At 42.2% G+C, this 8142-nt stretch overlaps 2 pseudogenes; one reads left to right on the forward strand and one right to left on the reverse strand.

The window, feature by feature from the left end:
- Positions 1–3548: 3548 nt before the first annotated feature.
- Gm26478 lies at positions 3549–3681 on the reverse strand (annotated as a pseudogene).
- Gm13297 (predicted gene 13297) lies at positions 6519–7731 on the forward strand (annotated as a pseudogene).
- Positions 7732–8142: the final 411 nt, after the last annotated feature.

The raw sequence follows: 8142 nt of genomic DNA on the forward strand, positions 1-8142 counted from the left end.
GAAGCCAGGATAAGTAGGTGAAATAAATGACCACTAGCCCAACGTGGTGGCTGTCATCTGTTATCCTAGTACTTGGGAGGCTGAGGCAGGAGGATCACTTCAAGTTTGGGTCCCATCTGGGTTACACAATGTATTCATTACTTTTTAGAGCTATGATAAAATACCATGGCCTTTTGGCCAAGTATGGAAGAAACAGTTTACTTTGGCTTATGGTTCTACAGGGATAAGAGCCCATCATGGTAGAGAGTCATGGCAGCAAGCAGCAGGCCTGTCAACACCAATAGGAGGCTGAGAGATTATATTCCTGCCACATTCCTGTGTGTACAGAGAAGCAGAGGGCTCAAACTGAAAATGTGATGAGGCTGTATACTCTCAAAGCCTGCTCAGTGACATACCTCTTCCCATGGCTCCACCTTCTAATGGCCCCATATTCTTCCCAAGCAGTACTGCTTCTGTGTTAAATTGTTCAAAGAGCCGAGTCTCTAGAGGACTTTTTTCATCAAATCACCATGCATGCTAAGGTCAAAAACAGCCTGAGCTACAGAGTGAGAATCTATATTGGAAGGGAGGAAGGAGAGGAGGGAGGGAGAGACAGAAGGGAGGAAAAGAAAAGAAGGAAGCAAGGAAATAGAGGAGAGGAGAGAAAAAGGAAGGAAAGATGAAAGGAAGGAAGGAGGAAGGTAGAGAGGAAAGGAAGAGAGGAAGAGGCAGAGAGAGGGGGGAGAGGGAAGGAAGAGAGGAAGAGGCAGAGCAAGGTCTACTAATATATTTGGAGTTTCCTTGAGGATTGACAAGTCAGTTGTGGAATTGTGCAGTAGTGACAGCTCACACTTGTTAAGTGTGCTGCAAACTGCATAGTGGGATGGCATATGTGTGCGTTAGCTGTTATTACCATCTCTGTTCTACATGTGATAAAATAAAGGCACTAAAGCTTAAGCAATTACCCCAAGTCCCACAATTAGTATGTGCTAAAATGGGGATCTAAGTGTAGCCCATCCAGCTCCAGAGTCCAAGCATCAGTGTCTGGGTCCTGTGGGTCCCTTTAAAGTTCTCCTTGTGGCTAAGACTTCAACTAATAAACCAAAGAGGTGCCCTTCTGTTTCTGTCCAGTTGGAGACAATAATACAAATGGGAATAATGCACCATTCCTATAAATAATGTGGTAAATCCAGATATCCTGTTAGAGTCCAGGGACATGTAATGAGACCTGGAAAGACTTTTACAGAAATTGCCTCCTCCTGGGTCATTTGCAGACCTCTTCCGCCTTTACACAGATAGAAGCTTCTCCCATAATGACACAGGAACAAGGCTTTCACCTGTACAGATGTTATTATTGTAGATGTGCCTTTCTCTGTTTCACAATGTTGTTTAACCATTCAGTGTCCATTTCTTCGTAGCAGAGGGGCAGTATCCCGTACCTTAAAAGACTGTGTACTTCAAACGGAGGTTGTCACATGAAAACTGGTCAGGCATAAATTTTAGTTGTCATAGTAGTGGTTAATATTGTGTCCATGGTGATTCCATGAACAAATCGTCACTTTCCTCATGACCCTTGTCAATACCAACATCAACTCTACATCAACAAAAAGTCACATTTCAGTGAGAGTGTGGTCAACACAACCCTGTACGACTGAAACATAAACTGATAATCATTCATGGCCATGGGGAGGGTCACTGAATCATGGGCTAACAAAGTAAAGCGCGGAGCCTGGAGAGGTGCACTCTTCCGAACTGGCCGACGTTATTCTCAAGTGAGAGAAATGGGAAATAGTTAAGATGACATTCTCCACGACAGCCAAGTCTTGAAACCAATTGAAATGTCTATCAACCGAGGGATTAAGAAAACATGGTTGATATTGTATGTGGAATTCCTTCAGCCATGAATGAGAGAACAAAGTTATGAAGGAAACCAGAAGCAACTGGAGATAACCATAGTAAGTTGTTAGTCTCAGAAAGACAAAGATGTTTTCTCTCATCTAGGCATTATAGACACATAATGTGACTGTGCCAATGATGTAAGGGTAAAAACAAAATTGTCAAGGAAATGAAAGGAATGGGTCGGGGGAGACAGAGGAGCATGCTTAGAAAGGATAGTCTGAAAGTATGTTATACACTAACCTATGTGACCCTATAAGATAAAAGACATTTCATGTACTCTCAGACAGACAGACAGACAGACAAAGGGGAAACCATCAGAAATGTGGGAAACTAGCAACAATGGAAATTTCAGAGTAGATAAGGTTGAAAAAGGCACCTCTCCCCATAAGATCCACAAAGGTACAAGCTCAAAGCACAGGTGCACACACACACATACCTATACACACACATGCACACACACACACACACACACACAGAGAGAGCAATGTCTGCAGCTGCCAATAGAGGTGAAGTCAGTCTCATTTCACCTTCTTTCCACAAGTTTTTGAGCCTCTTCCTTGTCTCCTCTAGGAAAGCTTACTAGGACCCTCTTTTCTAGATATGCCGAAGCACCCAGAAGATGCAGAGCCGACAGAAGGGTGAAGCATCAGCCACATCTGCCTTCACCTTTGCTGAAGCTGCTCAACAGCCGCCTTCTACCCACCCTTAAACACATCTCCTCTCACATGCCAGCGCTGTGATTACTTTCATCCTTCCCTTTAAAATTAAATGCATAAAAACAACTGGGAAAATAGGTCACACTAAAACATACATCCAATCTCTTAAAGGCTGGCCATTAACTTAGGAAGATCTTGGAGAAAATGAATCAATACACAATCTCTCAGCCTTTACTCTGTGCCATTTTTATGTAGCCACGGTAATGCATCATTTTTTACAATAAGGTTATCTACATTAAAATATTCCCAGAATTAAAAGTTTGTGTAGGGGCTGGTGAGATGGTTCAGTGGTCAAGAGTACTGGATGCTCTTCCAGAGGTCCTGAGTCCCAGCAACCACATGGTGGCTTGAGAGCATCTATAGAAGGATCTGGTGCCCTCTTCTGGCATGCAGTGGTACCTGCAGAAAGAGCACTCATACTTTTTTTTTTTTTTTCCCTTCATCAGCATAGAAGATTTGTTCTATGCCATTGTCTCAGAATTATTTTTCTTCTTCCTCCTCTATGCATACAGTTTGGGGATTTGGCTTTTTTCATGGTGTCCCCCACTTCCTGCATGTCCCTCTCCTGATGTTTTGTTCTGTTCTGTTTGTTTGTCATATTTCTGGCTTACTTGGTTGACCCTCTATCTTTGAGTCCTGATAGACTCTCGGCTGCTTGATTTGTTCTGCTTGCAAGGCTTTCCTTGGAGTTTTTCAATTAGGGTGTTGGTTTTTCAGTTTTGTTTCCTTCCACTTGGGTCCTCTGCAGTGTTTCTATCTCCTTATTGAATTCTATTCTCCAATCCTGGCTTCTCTTCTTCTCTTCCATTAGCTTTATGTTTGCATTTCTTGGGAATCACCAAGGAGTTTGCTCTCCTTGAGTTCTTTCTCCCTGATTTCTTTGTGTTTTGTTTAAATCTTGAATTCTTTGATGAACTTTGTTCTTTTGGATTCTGTACCCTGGGGTTCATATATGGAATTCTCGTTGGCAAGAATTTCTATAGAATGAGTGGGTTTTGGAGAGAGTATATTGGTTCAAACTTCCCATTAGTAATAATTGCACCTCTGATAAACTTCATTGGCTACAATACTGCCACTGTGCCAAGCTTGGCTTGACCTTTCATATTATTTGTATATTTGTGATGAGATCTGGGTGTGCAGACTTTTTTTTCTGATATGAATATAGCAGGTTAGTGCAGAAGAAAAGATGTATGGTGGGTTGGTAAAAGGAACAAAATCAAGAGGATGAGGAGAGTGACGTGGTGTATAGGCTGTGTCTACTGGTCCAAGTCTGAGTTGTGGATGTATATTTGGCTTGGTTATAGGTCCTATTGTAATAAAAACAAAATATGGCACTGGCAGAAAAATAAACATGTAGACCAATGGGGAAGAGGAACCCAAACATAAGCACACATAACTTCAGCTATATAATATTTGTCAAAGATACCAAAGATATAAACTGGAGAAAAGAAAGCACCTTCAATAAATGCCACTAAGAAAAACCAAAGGCAGTCCACAAGGCAGAAGAACAAAATTAGACTCATATCAAAAAGTAATTCCAAGTGGATCAATGACCTAAACTGAAAACCTGAAATACTTAAATTTTCTAGAAGAAAGCATATACAGTGCTCCATATGATATAGATGATCTAGGTGTCCCAAAGGGCCTTCTAAATAAAACTCAATTTACTCAAGAATTGAGGCCAATAGTTGACCAGTCAGATTTCATAAAACTAAAAAGTTTCTACACAGCTTAAGAAAACCAACAAGGTGAAGAAATCCATGGGATGAAAGGTATACATCTATCAGATTAATATCTAGAATATATAAAGAAGTAAAAAAACAAACAAAAGACTCATTTAAAAAAAATGGGCCAGGTACCTGAACAGAGAACTTCTCAAAAGAAGCAAAAGCAGTAATAAGTAATATCTCAAAAAATGTTCATCAACCCGAGCAATTATGGAAATGCAAATCAAAACAACATTGAAATCTCATCTTACCAGAATGGGAAAGATGAACAGACAGTAAATGCTAGAGAGTACATAAGAAAAAGGGGACCCTCATTCACTTTTGGTAGGTTACAGACTGCTTCAGCAGCTCTAGAAATCAGTGTAGAGAATTCTCGAAAATCTAATAGCAAATCTACTATTTGACCCTGCTATACCTCTCCTTGGCATATGTGCCAAAGAGCAGATCCTTGCTTTGCAGTGTTTGTTGCTACTCTATTCACAATATCACACAAATAGGGGGAGAAGGAAACTTAAAAGGCCCTCAGCGGATATGGTGCGTATACACGATGCAATAAATGAACTCATGAAATTTGCATTGGGTAACACTTGGAAAGATAAAAACTGGCATAACATGTTTTCCCTCATCAGAGGCTCCTAACTCCAAATCTTTGAATGTGAATACATTTCCTAGAGTAACTGCAGAAATCATGAAAATTAAAAGGGACCATTGCCAGTGTAGGGAAGCAAGGGAGATAGAGGGGGACTAGTAGAGTACAAATGATCCAATGGGGAAGAGTGGGGCTCTAATTAGGGAAGGGAAGGGAAGGGAAGGGAAGGGAAGGGAAGGGAAGGGAAGGGAAGGGAAGGGAAGGGAAGGGAAGGGAAGGGAAGGGAAGGGAAGGGAGAAAAAGAAGAGAAGAAAGCAAAATAATGGTGAGGGTATCTTAGAGCTTTACTGCTGTGAACAGACACCATGACCAAGGCAACTCTTGTGAGGACAACATTTAATTGGGGCTGGCTTACAGGTTCGAGGTTTGGTCCGTTATCCTCAAGGTGGTAACTTGGCAGTATCCAGGCAGGCATGGTGCAGGAGGAGCTGAGAGTTCTACATCTTCATCTGAAAGCTGCTAACAGAATACTGGCTTCCATGCAGCTAGGATTAGGGTATTAAAGCCCATGGCCACAGTGGCACACCTACTCCAACAAGGCCACACCTCCTAATAGTGCCACTCCCTGGGCTGAGCATATACAAACCATCACAGGGGGTATCTGGAAAAGTCAAAAGGAATCATTCTATTAACTATCTAACTAAAACTACTATAATACACATAAGCCTGTCTATAAATATACATATTTAGTCTCAATGAACTTCTCTCATCTAGTCTGAGAATGCTGCCTCCCAGAGCCAAAGACCATGCAACACAAAAACCAACACCAGGCATTTGGAGCCCTCTTTTGAGTTGGTGGTCAAAGTTTTCAACTCCCAAAACATCACAGTTATTGCTGTTGGTTGGCCCCAGAAGTGGAAGGTAAACCCTTGCTGCTAAAGATGCAGTGCACTTCAGATGCAGAACCAAGAAGCCCCTGAGATGGAACTGACCTGAGGACTAGCTTTCATGGGGCCAGAAAATGCCATATGAGTTTCCAAAGGAGGGGAACAACCAACAGTCCCACACAGCCATGACATATGAACCACTACCATCCCCAGCATGGCATAATAACCCTAAAGGGGCAGTAGTGCTGTGTATACCTTGACAGCAGCAAACAGCTCTCTAATTGGACTTAAAGACCATTCAACAAAAGGGGAAATGTGTCTGGTAACTGAGAACCTAGCCAACTACCCAAATGCTAGTAAAGTCATGGATCTTGGAGAACCTACAGCCACCACTTTACCGAAACAACATAATCCCTAAGTACTTCCTAAATGTCCTCATAGCCACAGATAAGTATAGTCCTCACCCCTCATCAAGAAAACTTCTCTTTGTGGTATTCAGAGACCATTACCAAAAACCGTAACCAGTCAAAATGCAGCGCTTTGGAGCCTCATCTCAATGGATACATCTACAAATCACCCATGCACTTAAAACTCGGGGAACATTGCAGAAGAGGGAGCATAAAGATAGTAAGAGCCAGAGGATTAGGGATGTTGCTGTGAGATTGTGTCTCCTAGTAATGTTAGAAGCCATTCCCATAAGTTTTCAAAACCGTGACTACCAGGACACATTCATTATCTTGTGCTGTCCTACCGTTTGACGGTGCAGAGGAAGCATCGCTGAAAGCTCTCATTACCCTGCCATTGTGTCTAAATGTCTCCCAAAAAGGCAAAACAGATATGGAAGCTCTTATCGGAGGGCTGAGCTCTGAAACAACCGACAAGAGTCTGAAGAGGCATTTTGAGCAGTGGAAGACACTCACCAACATTGTGGTAATGAGAGATCCAAACACCAAGAGATCCAGGGCCTTTGGTTTTGTCACTTATACCACTGTAGAAGTAGAGAATGCTGCTGTGAATTCAAGACCACACAAAGTGCTTGGAAGAATTGTCAAGGTAGATTCTCAGAGACCAGGTGCCCACTTAAGTATGAAAAAGATTTTTGTTGGTGCTATTAAAGAAGACACTGAAGAACGTCACCTTTGAGACTATTTTGAGCAGTAGGAGAAAATTGAAGTGATAGAAATTATGACTGACGGTGGCAGTGGGAAAAAAGGGGGCATTACTTTTGTCACCTTTGATGACCATGTCTCTGTGGATAAGATTGTTATTCAGAAATACCATACTGTGAATGGCCACAGCTATGAAGTAAAAGAAGCTCTGTCGAGGCAAAAAAGATGCCAGTGCTTCTTCTAGCCAGAGAGGCTGAAGGGGTTCCAGAAACTTTGGTGATGATCATGGAGGTAGTTTTGGCAGCAATGACAATTTTGGTTGAGGAGGAAACTTCAGTGGCCACGGTGGCTTTGGTGGCAGCCCTGGTGGTGGATATGGTGGCAAGGGGATGCCTATAAGGGATTTGGTAATGATGGAAGCAATTTTGGAGGTGGTGAGAGCTACAACGATTTTAGCAATTATAACATTCAGTCTTCAAATTTGGACAGATGTAGGAAGGAAACTTTGGAGGCAGAAGCTCCGGCCCTTATGGTGGCAGAGGGCCAGTACTTTGCTAAACCATGAAGCCAACGTGGCTATGGAGGTCCCAGCAGTAGCAGCAGCTATGACAGTTGCAGGAAGTTCTAATTACACCCAGGAAACAAAGCTTAGCAGGAGAGGAAAGACAGACAAATGACATGGAAGCTACAGGTTATAACAGATTTGTGAACTCAGCCAAGCACAGTGGAGTCAGGGCCTAGCTGCTACAAAGCTGTGTTCTTAGATAATGCTCACGTGTAGGGGCAGAAGCTCCAGGACTGTATTTGTGACTAATTGTATAACAGGTTATTTCAGTCTCTGTTCTGTGGAAAGTATAAAGCGCTCCAACAAAGGGTTTTACTGTAGACCTTTTTCACCCATGCTGTTGACTGCTAAATGTAATTGTCTGATCACGATCCTGAGTAGACGTGTCTTTAAAAAACAAACACACAAACATGACTACCTAAATATGAGCTTAACAAGGATGATAGACACACCAAAGTGGGCATGGGAAAACCGTAAAGCCCTGATGCAAAGGGTAACTAAGAAATGCCGAGAAATAGGCTTCCCCAGGGAAAAGCACACTGGTTAGTTATCAAATGCCAACTGCTGAGCTCTGAAAACATAAACACAAATAAAAAACCAAGCAGGCTCCATTTAGGAAGAAATATACATGTTAATGAGGGGGTGAGGACATGAACTTATAAGAGAGAAAG

Source organism: Mus musculus, chromosome 2 (genome assembly GCF_000001635.26).
Source record: "Mus musculus strain C57BL/6J chromosome 2, GRCm38.p6 C57BL/6J".
NCBI classification, from domain to species: domain Eukaryota; kingdom Metazoa; phylum Chordata; class Mammalia; order Rodentia; family Muridae; genus Mus; species Mus musculus.